This window comes from Canis lupus, chromosome 11 (assembly GCF_011100685.1).
Source record: "Canis lupus familiaris isolate Mischka breed German Shepherd chromosome 11, alternate assembly UU_Cfam_GSD_1.0, whole genome shotgun sequence".
Lineage (NCBI taxonomy): Eukaryota > Metazoa > Chordata > Mammalia > Carnivora > Canidae > Canis > Canis lupus.
In genome coordinates, this window is record NC_049232.1 from 4,412,414 (window position 1) to 4,437,156 (window position 24,743).

General features: G+C 37.2%; 1 protein-coding gene across 1 annotated transcript in view; it reads left to right on the forward strand.

Annotated features, from left to right (window-relative positions):
• KCNN2 (potassium calcium-activated channel subfamily N member 2) overlaps window positions 1-24,743 on the forward strand; it is a 454,526-nt gene that overhangs the window by 174,670 nt on the left and 255,113 nt on the right. The window contains exon 2 of the mRNA XM_038551827.1: window positions 8,450-8,535. The gene's annotated coding sequence lies outside the window, so the exon portion shown is untranslated. The remainder of the gene's footprint in view (window positions 1-8,449; window positions 8,536-24,743) is intronic.

A 24,743-nucleotide genomic window follows, 5' to 3' on the forward strand; every position in this document is an offset into this window, starting at 1 on the left:
TTTCAGAGCTCAGGTCTTTCATCCCCTCAGTTAAATGTATTCCTAGGTATTACATTGTTTTGATACAATTATATAAATGGGATTATTTTCCTAATTTCTCTTTCTGGATAGTTGGTTATCAGTATACAGAAACATGAAAGATTTTTGTTTGTTAATTGTGTATTCTGTAACTTTGCTGAATTTATTTATTCTAATAGATTTGTAGTGGAATCTTTAGGGTTTCTGTATATAATATCATGTCATCTATAAATGTGGCAGTTTTATTTCTTCCTTACCAGTTTGGATGCTAAATCTTTTTATTGTCTGATTAATGTGATTAGAACTTCCCATACTATATTGTATAAAATTGGCAATAGTGGGCATTCTTGTCCTGTTCCTGATCTTAGAGGGAAAGGCTTCAGCTTATCGCATTACCTATGATCTGAACTATGAATTTGTCATATATGGACTTTATTATGTTGAGGTGTGTTGCCTCTACACCCACATTGTTGAGAGTTTTTATCATAAATGGATGTTGAATTCTGTGAAATGCTTTTTCTGCATCTATTAAGATGATAATACAATTTTTACCCTTCATTTTGTTAATGAGGTCTATCATGTTAATTGATTTGAGGATGTTAAATCATCCTTACATCTTTGGAATAAATCCCACTTAATTATGGTGTATGATTCATTGAAATGCAATATTAAGTTCAGTTTTCTAATATGCTGTTAAAAGTTTTGAATCTGTGTTTATCAAAGATATTGGCCTGTAATTTTTTATTTTTTTGTAGTGTTCATTTTTTGATTATCAGGGTAATTCTTTCCTCATAGAATAAATTTGGAGGTGTTCCTTCCTCTCCAGTTTTTGGAATAGTTTAAGTATAGGTCTTAACTCTTCTTTATATGTTTGGTAGAATTCACCTCTGAAGCCATCTTGGATTACACCTGTTTGTTGGGAGATTTTTTATTACCAATTCAATTTCATTACTATTAATTGTTTGATTCAGATTCTCTCTTTCTTTCTGATTTGGTTTGGAAGATTGCATGTTTCTAGGAATTTATCCATTTCTTCTAAATTGTCCAGTGTGTTGTTAGTCTCTTATAAACTTTTGTTATCCTGTGGTATCTGTTGTCTTTCATTTCTGATATGATTTATATGGTTCCTTTTTTTTTTTTCTTTATGAGCCTGGTTAAAGGTTTATCAAGTTTGCTTCTTTTCAAAATACCAGTACTTGGTTTCATCAATCTTTACTATTCATTTTGGTCCCTATTTATTTCCTCTCTGATCTTTATTTTTATTTTCTTTCTATCAACTTTGGATTCTGTTTCTTTTTTTCCTAGTCCTTATAAAGTAAGAATGTTTATTTGATATTTTTCTTCTTGAGGTAGGCATGTGTCATTATATATATAATTCACTCTTTTTTTTTTAATTAAAGATTTTGCTTATTCATTCATGAGAGACACACACAGAGAGAGAGAGAGGCAGAGACACAGGCAGAGGGAGAAGCAGGCTCCATGCAGGGAGCCAGAGGGGGTACTCAATCCCGGGTCTCCAGGATCAGGCCCTGGGCTGAAGGTGGCGCTAAACCGCCAAGCCACCCGGGCTACCCATATAATTCACTCTTAAAACTGCTTTTGCTACACCCCAGAGATTTTGAACTGTTGTGTTAACATTTTCATTTGCCTCCATGTATTTTAAAAAATTTTTTCTTTGATTTCTTTGTTGACCTATTGATTTTTGAGTAGTGTTTTGTTTAGCATCCACATGTTTGTGGTTTCCCAGGTTTTTTTCCTTGTTCCCCTCCCCCCCCAAAGATTTTATTTATTTATTCATGAGAGACACAGAGAGAGAGGTAGAGACGCAGGCAGGGAGAGAAGCAGCCTCCAGGCTGGGAGCCCGACGCGTACTCCATCCCAGGACCCTAGGATCATGCCCCCTGCCGAAGGCAAACACTCAATGGCTGAGCCACCCAGGTGTCCCAGGTTTTTCCCTTGTAATTGATTTTTAGTTTCATACTGTTGTGGTTGGAAAAGTTGGCTTGATATAATTTTAATCTCCTTAAGTTTTTCGAGACTTGTCTGGTGGCCTCGCATGCCATCTTTCCTGCCAATGTTCCATGTGCCTTTGAAACTTTGTATTCTGCTGGATGGAATGTTCTGTATCTATCTGTTAAGCCTACCTGATCTAATATGCCATTCAAAGCTACTGTTTCCTTAAGGATTTTCTGTGTGGACGATCTCTCCACTGATGTAAATGTGGTTTTTAAGCCCCCCAGTATTATGGTATCACTGTCAATTTCTTCCTTTATGTCTGCTAATATTTGCTTATATATTTAGGTGCTCGTGTTGAGTGCATAGATGTTTACATTTGTTATATCTTCTTGTTGGACTGATCCTTTCATCATTATGAAATGCCCTTCTTTGTCTCTTGTTACAACCTGTTTTAAAATCTATTTTGTGACATAGAAGTATTGCCACCCCAACCATTTTTCATTTCCATTTGCATGGAATATCTTTTTCTCTCCCTCACTTTCAGTTTGTATATGTTTTTTGGTGTGAAGGGTGTCTTATAGGTGGCATATAAATGGTTCTTCTTTTATCTGTTCAGTCACCCTATGTTTTTTTATCAGAGCATTTAGTCAGTTTGCATTTTAAAGTAATTATTCATAGGTATATACTTATTGCTATTTTGTTAATTATTTCCTGGTTGTTTTCATATTTATTCTCTTGGTCTCTTCTCTTGTGATTGATGACTTTTTCTAGTGTTATGTTTGATTTCTTTCTTTTCATTTTCTGTGTATTTTGTGTAGGTTTTTGATTTGTGGTTACCACTGATGTTCGTATATAACACCCTATGTATAAAACAGACTATTTTAAGTCAGTGGTCACTTAAGTATGAGCACATTCTAAAAGCACTAAATTTTAACCCCCCCTCTAGGGTTTTATGTTTTTGACATCAAATTTTACATCTTTTTATTTTGTGTATTCCTTAACTACTTTTAGATATATAACTGATTGTACTACTCTTGTCTTTTAACTTTATACTAGCTTAATAAGTGGTAGTTGGGGGGGGGGGGTGCTTGCTTGCTCCTCAGGAGGACCTCCATGCCTGTGATACTCCTTCTATTTGTGGGTCACCAGGCTAGAGGTGTGGGTCCCTACCCCTGCTACACTTCAGCTGTGGAAGAGCTGTCGTGCTAGTCTTTAGATCATTGTTGTGTTTGCTCTGCATTTCGTTGTAGCTTTGGTGTGTCCATGGGAGGAGGTGAGTGTCATGGCCAAGAATGCAAATCCGAGAAACCACCAAGGAGCCAACACCGATGTAATCACACGAGGGTTTATTCACAAGCTCGAGCTTGGGTCCAAGTATACCTGACACAGCGGAGCAGGGACTTGGACCCCGAGACTAAGAAGCACAGCAGTTTTATAGGGGCCAGTGGCCAATGAGATTGTAACACACAGAGAAAGTTGCATGGTCATGTCGGTCCATACGCAGGTGGCCAATTGAATTATAATTTACCCTATAGTGACCGTTTGAACTAGCCTATCATTCTGGTTAGAATTGGTGCACAGGTTTGGCGGGCAAAAGACGGGGTTTACATTTTTTGGTGGTTAGAGGTTCCGCATTCCTATGTGGGCTGGTTTCCGATAAGGGTGCGCTTAGCAGCTAGACTAGGGTGAGGGAGTGCCTTAAGCAATAGGCAGGTCGTGTGGGGAGTTTTACATGAGATGGCGGGTGTAGCACGAAATGGAGTTAGTTTTGCTCTGCTTGTCCAGGGGCAGGGGATTTTTGTTAAGTTAAATTTTTCTTTTCTTGGGTCCCACAGTGAGCTCAGGCTCCTTCTATTATGCCATCTTGATAGGGATCTCCCTAATAGCTTCTTATACAAATGCTCATCTATTTCCTGAAAGTCTTTCTTCGTCTTATTTTTCAGCCTTTCCATTGTTTGAAGTGGGCTTGAATTGCTTTTTATCTGCACACCCCCCCCCCCGCCCCCCACAATCCACATTTAGCTTTCAGCTTCCTCTAATCATTCATACTTCATGATCTGCTTCCTGGCTTGTAAATATATGGTAACATTTCTTATCTGCTTCATCTCTTCACCAGCATCCGTAGATTTTGCAGAATTTGGGCTTTTTACTCTATTATTGTCTTTTTTAGTTGAACATTGGGAGACCTTACAGGGGGCATGTATTTGGTCTCCTATCTTCCTTGGTAGATCGTGGTACAATTACCCTCTGAGGTAGCTTTCTTTATTCTCATTATCTAGATAAGAAATAAAGGTACAATAAGTTGCTTAAGACAGCATAAAAACTTGTGCCATACAAATTGAGCCTGGGTTTGATGCTCTTGTCCTTTATACAAACTGCTTTACAATAAATAGTACAAACTGATAACTTCAAACAAGAAGCTGATTGCTTCCCTAGACCCTGTGCTAAGTGCTTCAAGTACATTATCTGATTTCATCCTCATAAGAACCCTCATGAGAAAGTTCCTATTTCTCTCCCCATTTTATAGATGAGAAAGTTGAGCCATAGAAAGTTCACACAAAATGTAAGAGAAAGTCCTAAATAGTGTCAGGACTCTAAACCAGGGGCCAGCAAACTTTTCTGGTAAATATATATTTTTACAATTTTATTTATTTATTCTAGAAAGAGAGAGAGAGAGAGAGAGGAGCACAAGAGGGCAGAGCATCAGGCGGAGGGAGAGGGAGAAGCAGACTCCCCACTGAGCAGGGAGCCCAAAATGCGGCTTGATCCCAGGACCCTGAGATCATGACCTGAGCTGAAGGCAGATGCTTAACCAACTGAGCCACCCAGGTGCCCTGGTAGTTAGTAAATATTTTAAGCTTTGTGTGTCTTGACTATTGTAGTTATTCAGTTTTGCTATTGTAGCATGAAAACAGCCATGGACACTGTTAAAGAATGAATGTGGTTGTAAACCATAACCTGGGATCTTTCAATGTTCCAACACCTTAAGAAAAACTTTCTCTGAGGAAAAATTTTAGAAGCAACCTCAATGTCAATCAAAAGGGACACATCAGTGAAGTCATCAGTGCCTAACTTTTTTGTTACAGCCTCATGGTTTTGGTAACAAAAAACAGATGGTATCATCAGTTCCAAGTGAATAATGAGATGCCATCTCTCATATTATTCATTTGGAACCAAGATCAGAAGAAAGGTTTGCTTATCACCTCCACATAGCCAAGGGCTTAGAAAGGAGTAGAAATGTACTGGTTTGGTGACAGAATGATTTTGCATCGCCAAGAGTGTAACTTGGAGAGACTTAATGAAATATTTCCATTTTTCAAAAGGATTCGGTTCACAGCTTGTCTTTGTATTGTATAGGAAGCCAGCATGATAGCAATCATTTAAGATTTTATTCCTACCATAGTATAGACTTGTCAGCTGTACCAGGATCCAAGGCTCCGGATGGAAACTCTAATCACTTTTTATCCTCTCTGCCACGGTGAATAAGAACAAAATTTCTAAAGGGTGATTTTAAAGTGGAAAATATACTTTATATTCAGCAGGGAGAAAGAAACCGGTAGCCAGATAAAGAGTAGCAAAGGAGAGTTACTTTTTTCATTAGGAAACATAGTCCTTATGCTCAGCAATATAAAACCCTTTCCGCATGATTAGGGACTAAGACTCTGGAGGCAGGAAGAGACCATGCTGTCTCCATGATTTGAAAAAGAGTCAGGTATAGTCACTGCAGTTGAATCAATAAATCAGATTAGAACCCAAGACACAAAACTTTAGAGAGTCAGGCCTCCCTTTGCATTCAGTACTTGAACCATTTTCTCTGCATGTCAAAAATATCACCATGTCTTTCTCTATCGATTAGTTCCTGGACCCCTGTCTCTGGGAAGAGACAGGATGACAACAATGGATTGTTCTGTCATCACCAACTAAATGTCACCTGTACCCTTTCCCTCACTGGGAAAATAGCCCTGCAAACAATTTTAGAAGCTCTTTTGCACTTTTATGTTAAGAAGTAGCTATGACTTTGCCCTGGAACATTTCTGTTTGGACCAAAAGCATTTAGCAATTTTTTGTACCCAGAATAAGACTAAGAAACAACAAAATTTTGGGGGTCCATCACTTAGAATTGGGAGAATTTTTATTAATTAACTTGCTGCCCAAACTATACTCAGAGACAAATGTAGCATTTGATTCATTTTCATTGGGGTATAATTGATATAATTGATATATATATTTCAGATGTGCAACATAATGAACTTCTACTGTAGAACTCAGTTATTTTATTGAAAAGAACATTGTTGGTTTGATGAATTTATTTCACCTGGAATGTTCCTATCAGTGATTTTCAAATATTCTTGATTCACTGACTCATTATTTTTCAACTGATAACTTCCTATTTCTCTGTTTCATCTGACATTACTATACTAAGAAAAAATAGTTTGAAATTTCAACACTGTGAGGAAAAATCAAAATCACAAAGTAACTTATTTTCTCAGGTTCCCTCCTCAGACTAAGCCTGTTTGATTCCAACTATATGACATTGTTTAAAAAGACAAAACTATGGTGATAGTAAAAATGTTAGCAGTTGCTAGGGGCTAACAGGAAGGGAGGGATAAATAGGCAGAGCCAGAGGACGTTTATGTCAGTGAACTACGTGGTACGATTCTATAATGGTGAATATATGTCATTATACATTTATCTAAACCCATAGAATGTACAACATCAAGAGTGAACCCTAATGTAAACTATGGTTTTTGGGTAATAATGATGTGTCAATGCAGATTCATCAAATGTAATAAAAGCGGCTCCGTTATGGGGGATGTTAAGGATGGGGCAACCTATGGGTGTGGAAGTGGCAGGTAGTATATGGAAAATCTCCTTTCCACTCAATTTTGCAGCGAACAGAAAGCTCTTGCAAATAAAATCTATTTTTAAATATCAGGGGAAAAAAATCACTGGATGGCATCTGATGATAGATTGTGTCAGGAATCAGGAAACTTTCTGTAAAGGGCCAAATCATAAATATTTTAGGCTTTATAGGCCTAAACATATGGTTTCTAATGTATAATTCTTTAAAAATGAGAAAATAATCTTTAGCTGTTGGGCCTTATGAAAGCAGGTAGCAGGTCAGATTAAGCCCATGAGTTATAGTTTGCTGATCTCTGGACTGTGTAATTAGAAACATTGATCTCGCAAAAGAAAGTTCTGAATGTTAACCTGGAAAACCAAACCTATATTTTTGCACACCTCTTGGTTTAGCAAATAATGCATTAGAAATGTATATTTGAATATGATTAAAATTCTGTCGTTAATTGATGCATTGACTTCCTCTCTCAACACCCCTGACATAGCTATGTTGGACAAAATCTTTTAAAATATATATTTAGAGTATCTCCAGGCTGCATCACTTAATGGAAGGGAGCAAAAGAGAAGAAAAATCTTACCCAAGAGGAAAGACACAAAACTTCATAAAAGGTAGCCAGTAAAACTCAGTGAGTGAGTGAATTATCATTCTAAGGCAGTCTTCCCAAACAGATTTTTAAAAGGAGTACTTTCAAAATTCTAAAAAGAGGTAGAAATAAGTAATATTCATAACAGAGGAAAAAGGAACTGTGAAATATAAAGACAGGTTGTGACTCAAGAACAGGGAAAACAAACAAACAAACAAAAAAGAACCAATCAGGAACCCTGGAATTGAAAATTCTGGTTGTTTTTAAATTGGCAGATGAATATAACTCAAGAGATAATGAATACCTTGGAAGACCCAGAACAAAACACTGAGAATTTTTTTTTTTTAAGTGACAGAAAGGGGCACCTGGGTGGCTCAGTCAGTTAAGTGTCAGACTCTAGATTATGGGTCAGATCATGATCTCAGGGTTGTGAGATCGAGTCCTGCATTGGGCACCACACTCAGTGGGGAGTCTGCTTCAGATTCTGTCTCTTCATCTGCCCCTCCCCCATCTTGGGCTTATGTGCTTGCTCTCTGTCTCTCTCAAATAAATAAATAAACTTTTTAAAAATGACAATAAAGTTAAAGAGCCAGATCAGATCAATCAAGAAGTTTGCTCCAACATATGTCTTACATATTCAAAAAATTAGAACCATAACAATGAGAAAGTATCTTCCGAATTGAAGAAAGACTTAGGTCCTCTGAGAGACAGTGACCCAAATGGTCACTGAAAAAGAAAACTCTAATCCTTTCTATACTCTAGTGGCATCACTACCCTATCGGACACTTCTTTGTAACATTGAACTTGGGACTCTCTGGTGGAAGCTATCCTTCAATTTCATGACTTAGCTAAGGGGCCCATGGCCTAGTTCTCAGCCCTCACTTCCTCCCTTAGACCTATTACTTTGTACAGGCCAAGAATTACTGTACATAGACTTATAACCTGAGGTTCTATACAGCACGAAATTATCTTTCCAGAGTAAAGATGAAATAAAGTTTCAGACAAAGTCTAATAGAACTTATTTCTTACAGATTCTTTCTGAGAGAACTACAAAAGGATGGATCCCCGCAAGAGGAAAAGTGAATCCAAGGAATGGAGTGGGCTATAAGCAATAGCGGTGAGTAGAAACGGTACAATATGTTATTTGGTTCAAATGTAAAACATGGTAATTTATTGAAAAACAAATGTTAAAGTTAGGCCAGCTAAATTTACTTCAGTTGGACTCTCCTCTCTGCCTCTGGCTTCAACTATTTTCAACATAGTGACTCTTTTCAACCATTAGCTGCTCGTTCCTCTTACTAGCTGACCTATGCTAAGAAAAGGGATGTTGATAGTTTGGTTGGAATATTGATAGTTTGAGGAAAAATGAGCCTACAGAGTAACTTTTCATTTGTCTTTGTGACTTCTGGAAAGGTTCATCCAGTGTTTATTAATATGCCTACTACATAGATAGAAGGTGCTCAAAAATATTTCCCGAGTGAATAAATACATTCTTTTTTAAACTTTAAGGATAGTTTCCTATGAGAGACAGCACTTTGTTGGGATTAAGTATCAGAGCCGAGAATTATATCCCTAGTTTGTTTTTTACCAGCACACTGTGATAAAAGTGAATCTATAGTTTAAAACATATTACACTGTTGACCTTTTTAAGAACTTATGGCAAGCTTCAATGAATACTTTTTGGGGAGACAGTCTTCTGTGGAGTTCTCTTTTAGGCCCTCAAATAACTTAAGTTTAAAAATACTTTCTGGTTTTATTAAGACAAGAACAAAAAAATGATTTTTGGTTGGAAAATAGAAACATACTTTTGAAGATAAAGTTCTTAATGAGATACTCTTTCAGGATATGTCACCCAGTTATTTTTGTATGTAGCAGACAGAAACAAGCTTCTCACCTTCCTTTGTTCAGTCTAGAAGCAATTTCTGAGTCCAGGATGCATTGCTGCCCTATTATTTATTTAGGGAAATCTCAAATATGGCCTGGCAGCTCCATCCTGGTGGTAAAATCCTCATCTTAGCAGACTATGGGTAATTCTTTTATACTTTTGCTCCCTGACTAGCTGGCCACCACACATTTGGGTACATTTAGATTACTGGCACTAATAGTCAGGGTGCTTTGCTTAATTTTCTGATTACAGTTGTCCTCCCTTATCTACAGGGAAGATGTTACAAGACCCCCAGGGGCTGTCAGAAACAGTGGACAGCACCAAACCATGTACAATATGTTTTTTCCTATATATACATACCTAAGATAAAGTTTAATTTATAAATTAGGGATAGCAAAGTATTCACAAGAAAACTAGCCCAAATTTCTTTTTCCTTTGCCATTTCATAGAGAGAAGATTCATTCTTACTGTAGCATACGGTATTTTTTTCTTATTAAGTGCTTCCCTTAGAGGAAGCACTTTATGGCTTTTCTTTGGCACATCCAAATTGCCAACATTACTCTTCTTCCATTTGGGCCCATTATTAAGTAAAATGAGGAATTAATGAAACACAAGCCTGTAATACCACCACAGTCAATCTGATAACTAAGACGCTTACTAAGTGGCAAAGGGACAGGGAGCATATACAGCAAGGATATACTGGTTGAAGCAGTGATTCACCTCTTGGGCAGAACAGAGCAGGCTGGCCTGAGGTTCTATCACACCACTCAGAATGGCTCCTGGTGTAAAACTTATAGATTGTTTATTTCTGGAATTTTTCATTTAATGAAATGAAATGTGACCCCACATGGGTCACAGAAACCAGAGAAAGCAAAAGCATGGAGAGGGGAGCTACTCTACCTTAGAGAGGCATGACTTATGTTCACAATCTCTTGACTGCTGAGGCATTTTAAGAAGCCAGACTTTTTAAAGCAAGTGGTTCTGGTCTCAAAAATATGTGTTTATTTGATACCTCCTGGCAAGTCTGTTATGATAGAGTCCCAGTCTTGTGTGTGTAGTGTTACTGCTTCACCTTCACTGTTTTCAATTATTAGAACTGGTGATGGGGCTACTTGTTGAGAATGAGCTGCCACAGGGAGTCTATATTTGAACTCAAATATTTAATCATTTAGGGCAGGCTGATGAGTGCCAGGACTCATAATCCAAAAAAGTGATCTAACTCCTTCTTTTAAACAGCTACACAATGTTTCAGAGTAGCTGGTACTTACTAAGATAATGACTGTTTCATTGTTGTTGCTCTTATTAATAATGAACATTCTTGAACAACTGCTCTTGTATAAAGGAAGACAGCCCAGTCAAATCACAGGTGAATTTCTTTGTCTTTAACCTATTCATTTTCCAGACCACTCATTCTAAGACAAACTTCTTACAGCTCTTTGAGTTTTGATTCAATTGTTTGTTTTCCTGGTATTTTACTCAGTTCACCTGTAGAATGCAGGCTATTTAGGCTGAGATTTTGTCCAACCTGCTATATGCCTAACATTGATAGCAGTTAGTAAGTTCCTGCTATTCCCTCTGCTTAAAAAATGTTGTCCCCTGTCAAACTGTACTTAATCTTCAAGACTTCGTTCTATTTCCTTCTAATCCATGAAGCTTCCCTGTATCCTTTGCCTGTCAGAGACAACGTTCTGCTCCACTCCCGCTTCTACGATGCTCTGAACTGCAGTACTCGACATGTTATTTCCCTCTGGCTTCTACCAGAATATCATCGTTCATTGTCCACCCAGCTGGCCTCCCAGAAGATTGCAAAGTCTTTGAAGGGAGAGCTTATGTGCATTCTTCTTCCTGCCCTCTGGAAAACTGATCATTGTACCTTTCGACTTGACAGAATTTTTAATTGAATTGAAAAACTACAATTAAGTACCTTCATAGTCTTAGTAGGCTTAGTAGAAAAAGAGTGAAATTCGGAACTGTAAACGACCTTGGGGTTCTTTGACTATCCGTGTAGAAACAGATGCAAGGGGGATCCCTGGGTGGCGCAGCGGTTTGGCACCTGCCTTTGGCCCAGGGCGCGATCCTGGAGACCCGGGATCGAATCCCACATCAGGCTCCCAGTGCATGGAGCCTGCTTCTCCCTCTGCCTGTGTCTCTGCCTCTCTCTCTCTCTCTCTCTCTCTGTGACTATCATAAATAAATAAAAAAAAAAAAAAAAAAGAAACAGATGCAAGGCAGGTACTGTTTATTGCAAGCGCATGCCCAGGTGTGAAGGAGACAGCCTTAGGAAGGATACCCGGCTGTTCCCTGAACACTCTCCAGAGAACATTTCAAAGGCACATGGCTAAGCAGGTGAGGGCGGGGAGTCCCAGGAGAGTGTGACCGCCTATGCCATACCTCCTTTTATTTGCATGTTAAGTCTTTTAGCATTATAATGAGGGGGAAAGTCAGTGAAAGGTCAGAGGTGGGATGCACTGTGGCTGTCACTGGTCTGGTCTGGTCTTTGCAGGAGCCAGCCTGTTGCAAATTGGGCCCTGGAGTTTGTTTCAAGCTTGTGGCTTTTGGCTCCCTGCTTGCATGCAGCACCTGCCAGGTGAGCTAAAGGAACAGGTGACCCTAGGGGGCCGAGGGGTTTTCTGCCAGTTCCTGTCCAGTAAGACAAATGCCTAAGAAAACAATAAACAGATTGACACATGTTCAAGGAGCTTTTGTTTTGAAACCGACTGAAATTGTAATGAGATTAGGCCTACCCAGGGCAACCTCCTGCCAAAATCTGCTTCTCTAAAAAGGCAAGTCCCTCAGAATCCCAGCCTGTCTCAGAACCAGAAAAAACAAAACAAACCAAAACAGAACAAAACTCTATGAAACCTAGGTCTTTCCCTCTTAGCACTAAGATACCAATTTTGAATTAATCTCCACATACCTCTTTCCCCTTGTGTGAATGAGGATTGGAATTCCTAACTTGCAAGGTTGCAATGGCTATTAAATATAAAACATTTGCCCGTATAAAGTATATATGAAGCATATAGTTCTTGAAACATAGTAGACAGGTATTTAGTGATTCATTCATTCATTTGATAAACATTTGAGGGCATACTATACCAGATGCACATGATGATGATGATGATGACAATGAAGGAGAAGAAATCCCCAGGTTTAGTAGGATTCCCATTGATATATGCGTGTAATTTGGGGAAGGATAAAAAAACAAGGAAATACATTTTTATTTAAGTAATTAAGATATTTGAAGTTCAGGTATACGCTCTGTTGGAGCAACAGAATTCCAGTCTTGAGATGTCCTTTCAATTTCTTTAAAATCAAACTTTGTTTCACTGAAAAATGAGCAAACGCGGAGCCTCTTCTCAATAGAAGTCTCAAATAAAATGAAGAACAGGTGAATTACTTTTGAATGCTTGCTTCATCTATGCAAAATACACTTATATAAAGTTTATTAACATATGGGGTAGAAGAGAAAATCTTGAATTTACCAAAATAACAAATAATTTACCAAAGTAATAAAAGTAAGTTTAGTGACCACATTTCCAATTTTTTAAATGTTCTCAAGCACAGAAATTTAAAAGGCAGTCAGCTTAAAATGCATATCATGTAACCACCTGCCTTATTCTTTGAAATAAAATCCTGATGTTATATTCTACTTTTGGCAGGAATTACACTAAATATCAATAATTAGAAATATTTTTTTAATCAAAACATAGACCAAATAGCAGAATATTGCCTGGAATTTATATTTTGATAATTTCTTTTATGTTGTTCCTTTTCTGGTATGTAAATGGAGCTTTTTTTACTCAACTCTTTGCTTGAAAATTATCCATTCATGATTTTTCACTCTGTGTTTTTCTTCATTATTTTATTTGGGGTTCAGAAAGTGCAGAATGTTGTGAATCATACACAAGGAAAAAAAGTGACTTTTGGGCTTATATGATTTAAGTTCATATTATGACTGTCTTCTTTTTACACATAAAATCTGTCACTTGTGTTTTCTCTTTACAAATGTTAGAATTTTTTACTGTTAAACATGAAAGACAGTAACAGCAATAAATTATAAGTTTAATGGCATAATACCTAATATTTAAATATTTTTAAAAATTTCAATACATTTTCCTGAATATATCAATAAAGGAAAATAGTTCAAAGAGAATTGAATTTGATTTTCTTAATTATTTAAATAATTACATCAATTATTAAATTAGTTAAATAATAGAAAAAGTCAAGCTCCAAAAATAGATGATTGCCCTGGAAATGAACACAGATTTACTGATCTTTTTTCAGAACTTCAGATGAAGATATTTTCCAGTGTGTTACTCTGTGCTCATTTTTGTAGGATTCACATGATGGTGACGGTTTCTTTCTAGAATTTTGATTCCTAGAAAATGTAAACCACTTGCTTTCTTTGTCATCTCATAAAATTTCTGCAACCATTTCTTGCATTTTCCTCTTGTGATTTTGTTATTAGTAGCTCTTGATTTAACCTAGTATTCAGATACAGCAAGTACATTCCCACTGGCCTAGTTACACCCTCCTTTCCCCTAAAAGACTCCTTCTCTTTACCTTTATCTTAACCACCTTGTATACTCTTGTGTTTCACTTGCAAGTCATCAAAATTTTTTCGGGTATTTTAAGGCATTTTAAAGAAAATTCTATTGGTCATTATTTGATTTAGGAAATGAAGATGTGGAAGCAACAGTTAAATCTATTCCTGAGAGAGAGAGAAAGAGAGAGAGAGAGAGAGAGAGAGAGGGAAAGCACAAGCAGGCGGTGGGGAGAGGGAGAAACAAGCTCCTCACCAAACAGGGAGCTTAACACGAGACTTGATCCCAGGACCTCGGGATCATGACCTGTGCAGAAAGCAGACGCTTCACTGACTGAGCCACCCAGGCACCTCAACAGTTAAATCTATAAACTTTTTTGAAACAGAGCAAAATAACCTTGTGTTGTTCAGACTTAATTCTTGGAATCAGTCAAAATCCCATTATGGCATTGCCGAAAAAGGTAGCAGCAATTGGACCCCTGAAACACGGGGCCATCTGAGGTAGATGGGACAGGGAACAGAGTCCCATTTTAAAGCCAGAAATGAGGAGATTGAGAAAGGATAGAGCCCTGGGGTCGGACTTGAACTAGATACATCCTCACTGCTGGAAGACACTTCACAGTTTTTTCTTTTTGTATGGATGGAATGTCAGGTGTTTTAGACAGATGTACTAACCTGTTATAAAGACTTAAAAAGCAGACAATGGCATTTAGATCCAGTAGAAGTTAAAGAATTTGCCTTGAAAAGAAGAGGTTGAAATTCTTCTGAGCTGGATTGGCAGTTAGTTTTCTTCTTTAAACGTAGTTCTGAAATAGAATTTTGAAGGGTAAGTTTAAATACATTAGGAGTCTTCATTTCTGAGAGATACAGTGATAGACCTATAGACTAGTGGCATCCTTATTTTTTTAATTTTTATTTTTTTAAAGACTTTATTTATTTATTTATTTAAAAATGAGAGAGAGACAGAGAGAGAGCATGAGCAGGGGGAGCGGCATAGAGAGAGGGAGAAGCAGACTCCCTGCTGATCAGGGAGCCCAAAGCAAGGCTCCATCCCAGGACTCCTGGATCATGACCTGAGCCTAGGTCAGATCCTTAACGAACTGAGCCACCCAGGTGCCCCAATGTCTTTATTTTAGAGTTACCTGGGGAAACTGGTCTGTTCTTTGATTTTCCATGTGTTCAGCTAATGGTAGATGACATTGTGATCAATTATGTTAATAATGACCACCATGGTCACATTTATTAGCCTTTTGCTTCTAATATTTTTCTAACCCCAGTGTGAATTAAGTTTGCCAGTTACAGTTTAAAAATTATGACAGCCAATTAACAGAAAATTTAGGCTGGGTTGGTTGGCTGAATTTTGTGCAGTAAGGAAAGGTGAATATTCCAGGGCTGTGTCCATAACTGGATAACTTAATCCCTCATAATCCTCTTTTCCCATGAAATGCCTTGTTTTTCTATTAGCACCATGTACTTGGCATTAGGTTGTTACAGGTGAGATCTGTAGGTTAATTGGATTCATGGCTGTTAGCATCTGAATTGGCAAAAATATGTTTAAGTGAATTGAGTTCTAAGTATTGAATTCAGTTAAAAATACAATTTTAATCCACTGATTTAAATGTTTTTTATACTTTTAATCTTGTACCAATAGCCCAAAGATAAGGAATATTGCAAAATTTATGGGAATCTCAGTATCTTAATTCCACTGAGAATCTGCTATTTGACCAGACTTTTTATTGTTTTGAGTTGAAGTAGAACATGGCACATAGGAGTAAACCATTAAGTCAAGAGGCTCCACTGAATAGAGAATTAATGGTCTAGTCTGATTTGGAAATAAGATCAGAACACATCATCAATCTTATTTATCCTACAAGTTATTACATTAAATTTAATTCTGAATTAGTGTTATAAAATATATAAAAATTAATGGTCCACCTTAAATCATGCAGTATTTCCTTTTCTTCCTTTATAAATTATAAAAATTTCATTAAAAAACATAACTAAATAGTCACTGGTAACCAATAGGAATCTTTTCATATTAGTGTATTGCTTTCCAATCTGTCCACATAATAGTCATCCAGGCTTGTATCATCCTATTTATAGTATACTTTTCTTATGTATTCAGGAAGATGCATAACTGTATTCAACAATGAGGAATACATCACAATAAATCAGGCTTAACCAAAATTTGTCACATCTTTTTTATTGTCTTAAGATGATCTTGGTTTGTTGAAGTTTTTAATAAGGAATTCCCACTGAGTTACCATCTCTATCTTAAAAAGGCCTGTTCTTGCAGCACTTGGGTGGTTCAGTCCCTTAAGCATCTGACTCTTGATTTTGGTTCAGGTCTCGATCTCAGGGTCGTGAGATTGAGCTCTGCCTCCAGCTCCGTGCTCAGGGAGCTCCAGTCTGCTTAAGATTCTCTATCTCTCCTTCTGCCTCTGCCTGTCCCTCTGCTCGTGCTCTCTCTCTCTCTCAAAACAAATAACTAAAAAAAATTTTAAGTCCTGTTCTTTAATGCTGTGATGTGACATCGTTTTATTGTAAAGGTCAATTCCAGGAAATTGATACTGAACACTCAGAACATGGTGTGAGAAGGAAGGATATTGAGTCTTCTTCATAAGACCTCTTCAAGTGATTTTCAGTATTGTTCATGGAAGCAGAAGGATGATTTTGAAGGAGAAAATGTTTATTATTAATTATCAGAGTAATTTTTTAACATAATATTTAGTATTCTTACCAGACACTGAAGTAAGTGAGTCTCTAGCCTTTTAAAACTGATTTTACTGCTTCGAAGTCCTTTTTTTTTTGTTTGTTTTACAATGGTAAGCAATTTTGACTCCTTGATTATGCTCTTTCTGGGTCGATTGGAATACCTCTTCATGTACTTCATGAAGTACATGAAGTGATAATGTGAGTGGTACATGATCACTCACATGTCTGAGAACATATTTCTACCTTAGTTCATGAAAAAAAAAAAAGCTTCCATAGCATTTTTAAAAATTGAGCCACAATCTTCTCTGATCATTATTTGCATGTTTCTTCCTTGACTCCTCATATTTTATTATATGGTGAAAAAGTCTAGAGCCAGCCTGATTTGGGTTCTTCATGGGAAACCACTTTCTTTTTTTGAACTAATATATGAAAAACTTTTTTGTTATTTGTACAATTTAAAGAAATATCAGAATTTCCTTTATTCTTATCATTTGAATCAAGAGGGCCATTTCACTCGGTCATAACTCAGAACACAATAAGACTTTTCAGCTTGCTTAAAAAAGATTGGGTATGCTTTATTTCTGATTGCTTTTATTCTGATTCTTCTGTTCTTACTCTTGTTTGCATGTTTTTCTCCTCTGTCTTCTATTCTCTGTATCAGCCATTTCCTCTTGCATTATTTTAATTGAGTCTCATTCTTCTGAGTTCCGAGAAGGCTCTAGAATTTTTCATACACTTCACTGATGTGTGTCATAGAACTGCTTTTTGTTACAGTCTCCAACATGAATTTTAACTTGGCTATAGCATTTTGTTTTCTTTTTTTAAGCAATCCATCTTGTTCTCATTTATTTTGACTTCTTACCTCAACTAGTTATTATAACAGTCTCCTTTTATTTCATAGTGACCAAGTAGCTTGAACTTTATAGAAGATGTCAACAGTTCCTGGAAATTTTTTTCTGAGCCCTAGTCTAACTTATTTTGAGAAGTAGCTTTTGTCTTTTGAATCTTTACCTTCATTGGCAATATTTTCCATAGGTCACATGCAATTTTTTTTTCCCTCATCCTCAAACTATCTACAGTTAGAATTTCCAATGAGCAGAAAAGGCTGACCTTGGTCTTGTCCTTGGTCTACATGTGTGATAGGAAGTTTCTCTGCTCAAATAAACAGATTGGACTGCAGGGCAGATAGGTTGTTCTACTTAAATTCTAAGATTCAGTCAGAATTCCACATATCATGTTCTGTTCTGCTCAAATGTCATTTTCTTTCTTCCCCAGGGCCTTGTTACATCAGTTATATTGAACTAATGTAATATATCTAACAAAAGAATTCTGGAAGAATTAGGGTGCTTCTTTATCCATAGACTCTTCACCCAGTGAGATGTGGTTTGGAGGGTGACTAATCTAAAAATGCACTGTGCTACTTACTTCACAGTCATCAGGGATCTGCTGTCTCAGTTTTATGTGTGTTTTAAAGGAGTTGTGGATGAGAGGGGAATGAGAACAGTGGCCAGGATTACATTCTTCTTACTCTTAGGGCATTGGATGTAGGCATCAGAGCAGGATGCCAACCTTGTGAGAAGTGTGTCTCCTTGGAGTGGATGGAGGAGCCAACACTGGTCAACTACACTGGCCTCTTCCACTCTTTTTACAAATAGTCTTTATTTCATTAAGCAAGTTCAGGATATTTCAGGAACTAAAGCTTGGAGAGGAGGTTTTCAATCTGTCTAGATTTGCACTAAGTGAATTAAATGTAGTTATGACCCACATGGGGGGCAATGGAGAAACTGCTTTAAGTTTCACAATTAGCATCTTTGCAAATGTGAACATGACTTTGAAAGCTTTGTTTTCTCATCTTCTATCTCATCAGAGCAAAGGAGGACACCAGGACATCATTTCAAAGTCACCCCTCTGTGCCCCTCCCTGCGCCAAGTAAATTGACTCTCTCTTTCATCAACACATGATTAACCTAACTACCATTCCCAGCAAAATAGCACAGTTACTCTCCTGAGCATGTTTATAAAATATGCAAATCTAACTTGTACTTTGCTTCATTATTGCATCCATTATTTAGTTTCATTATAAAACATTTGAGGATGAGAAGGGATAATTAATGCAATTATATTTCCATGGTTTAAAAATTCCCTAATTTTAGTAAATGTTTTAATGGAACTCTAGCACAAAAATGAAGATGAAATTCATTACCTTCATTATAACAGTGCCAAATAGAACACAACCATTACTTGGAAACTCAAGATATTCTATAAACGAACATTGGTTATTTAATAGAAAGCCTCTAAACTCTATCTATGGATTGCCGACATGTATACGTATTTCTTTTTCTATGTTTCTGGATGCACAGATTTAGGGGCAGGTGGAGGCACAGGCTTAGCTACTCATTTGTAAAGGACTCACCTCTGCATCATCACCTTGCAGCTTGCTTGAAGCATCACTGAATATGATGTGTTCAATATTCTTTTCCTTTTTGTCTACCTCAAGATTAAATTCAGTCAACATTTCTTGGACAACTATTAAATATCAGACACTGTGCTGGTATTTTCATTTATTTCCTGATGCTCACAAAAGTTGATGGAGAAACTAGGGTATAAAAACCTGGGGTGGTAAGCTCAAGATTACCCAATCAGAGAAGAAAACTAGTCAGAGTGAAAGGTCACCATGCTGGTGTTGAGCATGTGAAATGAGAAGTAGAAAAGTGTTCAGAGGCCGAACAATTTAAACTATTCTGGTTCAAACTTATCTTCCTTAGGTGAAGGGTATGTGTTTATATGTATGTAAACATCCATAATTGAATGAAGCATAGATATTTTTCTCCTATTTGGGGCATGAGAATCCATTGTTATTCTCCAATTGGGTATCATTTGCCACTTGTACCCTTCAGATCACCTAGAATAGTTCTTTATCTTCCTAAAAGCTACTGATATTAACAGATAAGTGCCAATTTTCCCTTAGTAGAGTACTTAAGTGTGTATTTGGTGTGCTTACAGAGGAATAGACAAACAAGTTTTGCCTCCATATTTTTGGTCTTAAAATCCATTGACCTTCTTTAACAGTATTCTTCTCCTTCAGATCTAAGGCTCAGATTTAGATTAATCGCAGTAGTAAGATTTAAGTCAGATACCCATTTTGGGTCTATATCTATCTGTCTAACTATCTAAAATGAGCAAGTACTTGTGAGCCCAGCATCTAAAGTAAAAGCTAAAAACTCAGAAATAGTGACTAGCATCTAACCATATGTCCTCCTTGCCTTTGCCCCTGTAATCCAACCTAATAATGATCTGGAATCATGTGTTTATTATTAACCTGCCTTACTCTGTGTATGTGAAATGCACATCTGTTGCCTCCATGTGTATTACACACAGATTTAAACACATGTATGCATACTTATTGTTGTTTAAGTTTATAAAAATTCCATGCTGTTTGTAATCTCTGGGGAATTAATTCCTTTATAATAGTCCATTGCCAAGATTTATCTGTATGTTTCATGTTACTATAATTGGTTCATTTCACACAAGTTGAAATCGTAGTCATCAGCTCTCCAATGGGAGATCACTATTCACAGTAAATTCTTCCTACAGGGAACAGTACTGCTACATATATTCTTGAATGGGGATTCCATTGTACATGCACATATGTTTCTCTTGGGAATAAATTCGCAAGATTGGAATTTCTGGGTCCCAGGAGTTATGTGGTTGTTTAGTGATAGGAGGTAATGCCAAACTGATTTCCAATATGAGTGAAACACTTCTCATTTACATTTTGAATTGTATATTGGTGTCTTGAATATGTGCAAGCATCAATACATCCTCTGATAAACATCCACCCAGCTACTGTTCACTGAGTATCAATAGATAGGCAAAGCCCTAGAGATAAAGCAGTAAACCAATGTCGTAATCCTTCTCCTTAAAAATTTCACTATCTGGTACCTTCATTTCATGGTGTGGGTTGAAAAAATTCACACACATACATAGAAAAACAGCCCTGGTTCTGTCTCTCTATATGAGAAAGAACCTGGGCAGGATGTCGAAGTTCCTAGAGCTTCTGTAAATGGAAAGAGCTAGACTAGATTCAGACTGTCCTGTGGTGACCTCCATCTGTGCATCTGTGGAGGTGTAGATGTTGGAGATTATTTAGTAGCTGAAGGTGAAGGTAAGGGAGGGGAAGTAGGGAGAAGGCTGGGAACCCAGGAGACCCATCAACACCACTAACAAATTAGTTTTGTTTTTATCAATAGGTATCTTATATTTCGGGGATCCCTGGGTGACTCAGCGGTTTAGCACCTGCCTTTGGCCCCGGGCGCAATCCTGGAGCCCCGGGATCGAGTCCCACGTCAGGCTCCCAGAATGGAGCCTGCCTCTCCCTCTTCCTGCGTCTCTGCCTCTCTCTCTCTCTATGTCTATCATAAGTAAATAAAATCTTAAAAAAAAAAAAGTATCTTATATTTCATGTTGTTAAGTATGATCAAAAGTGTGAAACATACCAGAATGGGTAATCTCATAAATCCTTTTCTACCCTAATATCCTGTGATTATGCATTGTATGATTTAGGGTAACTAATGCTAGCTGCTACAAGAGATAAAGCCCTGGATCTCAGTGGTTTAGCCTAAACAGATTTGTTTGTTTGTTTGTTTGTTTTTAAAGATTTTATTTATTCATGTATGACAGAGAGAGGCAGAGACTTAAATAGAGGAAGAAGCAGGCTCCCTGCAGGGCGCCTGATGCAGGACTCGATCCCAGGACCGTAGGATCATGACCTGAGCCAAAGGCAGACACTCAACCACTGAGCCATCCAGGCGTCCCTAGACAGGTCTATTTTTTACTCTCACATGGCCTGCTATAGATTGGCAGAGGCTCTCCTCCATTAGGTGACAGAGCCCTCAATCCTGTCATGCTGTGTTCTTACCCTGTGGCCTCATTGTAGATTGTAGCAGCATAGGGAGGAGGAGAAGAATGGACAAAGCCCACCCACCTTTGAGTGACTCCGTCCAGAAGTGATCCTTGAACTCATAGCCCATTAACCAAACCAAGACCCATGGCTCCAGAGTCACCACAAAGGAGGCTGGGACACATTGGGAAGCACAATGAGTATTTGGTATAGAGTAACTCTAGCACATGTACCGAGTGCAAGAAACATGACTCAGATGCAAAAGGTCAGAAGAGTCAGTGTCAAGGTGATATACAGTTAAACAGAGAAATTTCCTCAGAAAGGTACTTTGTTATCCTCATGTAAGTTATTCTTTTAAGAAGATTTGCAGTATGGTCCTTCATTTTGTTTTATTTCCTGAGAAATAGGCAATGTTCCCCCAACGACCCATAATTTTCTTGCTTTTAGGGTTGAAAGATAAAAAAAAAATTGGATTATTGCTCTCTATTGAACTAATATTCAATTAAAAAAATAACTTCTCAGGTTCTACCCTGAGGAGTAGGTATAGCAATTCACATTATTTTGGAATGTAATTCTGCTAACCTGCGTCTTTCCAGCCTGAGCAATCTATTTCCTTTTACACAGATCAAAATGCCAAGGCCTTTTTCTCCTGAAGTGTTTCCCTATTTTCTTCTGTGTTGGGCCGAGATGAAGGAGAACAGAGTAGAAACAGTCCTTCTGGCCATCTTTGATGTGACTTAATTGTGTTTTTTTGAGCTTGATAGTATGGTCTTTATCATTAGAGCCGCGTCTCATCTCTTGGTGGTACATCTTGCTGCACATGGTTCACTTTTCTGAAACAACAGATTCAATTTTGACTTTGTTGATGATCGAGAGAGGTTCAAAGCTTGCATCAGAAGCAATTAAATCATTTCAGGAAGGGCCCACTGCTGAGATAGTGTGCTCTTCGGGGGGTGATTTCTGGTGACTCAAAGCAACAGTACGAGCAGAATGGAAAGAAGCCCATGCTTGGCGTGGGCATGTAGCTTTGAAAGAACTGGGACAACAGTTGAGCTAGAAGCAAAGATAAAGTTACAAACCTAATGATGTAGGAGATGACGGGCATCAGGGACATGTTCTCACTGCCTGATAAAAAAGCCACCAGAGAGACTGAGAACAAAGAAAGGGAAAGTTGCCTGGCATGAAGAATAAAGACTAGAAAGGAGGTGCTTATTGAAGTCATGAGGGAAATATATTTAGGAGTTTTAAAACTGAATTCTGTGAAGGAAATGACAAATTTGTTTCCTGACCTTGCTTTATAATGGAGACTCACTGGGGCAAAGCCAACATGGGGACAAAGAAGATGCGATGGGACCACACGTGATTCCTCTGGTCTCTCTCACTTGAAAGAGTACTTGACAATGGAGCATGTCTGGGTTCAACCATTGGTTCATTGGTTATCTTGCTGCGTCCACTAGTTGGTTACTCAGGTCCAAGTAAGAAAGATGGTTCTTTGCTCTGCTAGTGAAGTAATTCTCCAGTACTTTTCCGGTAGGACTTAGCTCTTCCCAGCCATTTATTTTACCAGTTTTCTCGAGGAAACCTTCTGAGACCTTCATTTTATGCTGCAGATGTTAGAGCCTTTGAATCATCAGCTGCAAACACCAAAAAAACAGGAGCCATAGGAGATATTAGATAGGTGATTAGAAATCCAAACTTTTTGAAGCAATAGACTGCAAATGATTTTATGGTTGAATTCTAACTAAATATTTTAAGTGTAATTCTTATGTTACTTAAAGAATCCAGGGAATATTTTTTTTTTTTAAAGGAAGCTTCTTAATTCATTTTAAGAGATCAGTAGAACTCTAATACCAAAACTCTGTTAAAAATACTACCCCCCGGGATCCCTGGGTGTCGCAGCGGTTTAGCGCCTGCCTTTGGCCCAGGGAGCGATCCTGGAGACCTGGGATCGAATCCCACATCGGGCTCCCGGTGCATGGAGAAAACTAAAGATCACTTCACTTATGAATATTGACGTGAAAGTTTAAATAAAATGTTAGCTTATCTAATCCAGTCACATATTAACAGAATAATAACCTGTAAGTGAAGTTTACTTCAGGAATGCAGGTATAGTTCAACATTAGTGAATTGAATTACAAAATATATTGTCAAAAAATTTAAAATTACAAATATGTAGTTATAAGATGCCACTAAAAATATTTATATATTATATAAAATTTAGGCACTGCTAATATTCATCAGTCATTCCTCATAAAAACTTATAGTATAGAAGAAAATTACTTAAACGTGGTAATACTATTTATATAAATACTTATTGTATTTTATTTTTATTTTTTTTAAGATTTTATTTCTTTTTTCATGAGAGACACAGAGAGAGAGGCAGAGACACAGGCAGAGGGAGAAACAGGCTACATCTGGGGAGCCCGATGTGGGACTCAATCCCAAGACCCCGGGTTCATGATCAGAGCCAAAGGCAGATGCTCAACCACTGAGGCACCCAGGTGCCCTTTATCATTGTATTTTAAAAAGAAAACCATATTCAGTAAAATCATGAACAAAGAGAGGTATATACTTATCAACACTATTATGCAATACTGTTTTGACAATTATATCTAATGTAATCAGACAAAATAATTTTTAAATCCTTGAAAACCTATGTAAATATTTGAAAAGAGTGAAAAGTCACTGGTAACATACCTGAAATCTCAAGAGGCTTTATTAAGAACACTTAGGCTGAACTGGGGAATTGATAAAAGTGCTGAATTAAAAAAATACATATACATTTATATATAAATTAATAGCTTTCATGCAAACCAGCAATATCTACCTAATATGGATTATTTTGGGGAGAGAATAATTTGTGTGTGTGTCTGTATGTATTCTAATCCAAACATAAACATAAAGCACTGAGAAAAGAAGATACTTAATTATATAAGGAGGGCATGAAATATTATAAAAGTACTTACTAACATCAAATAGTAAAAGATAAAAAGATTGAACATCACAAAATCGTAGTCATTCCAAACATATTACATAAATTAATGCAATTCTGCTCAGCATTTCAATGGATTTATTATAAAATAGGTAAAAGTTACTTCAAATAATCCATACAGTAGGATAAATGTTTAAGAGCAGTAAAACATTAAAAATAGCCATGCCTTAACAAAAGTTAAAATGTACACAGAGCTGTTATAATCAAAACATTATTTTATTTTCACCAGAATATAAATAAGTGGGCTGGTGGAACCTAAAATATTCCCAAATAGATTCAAGTATGTATGAG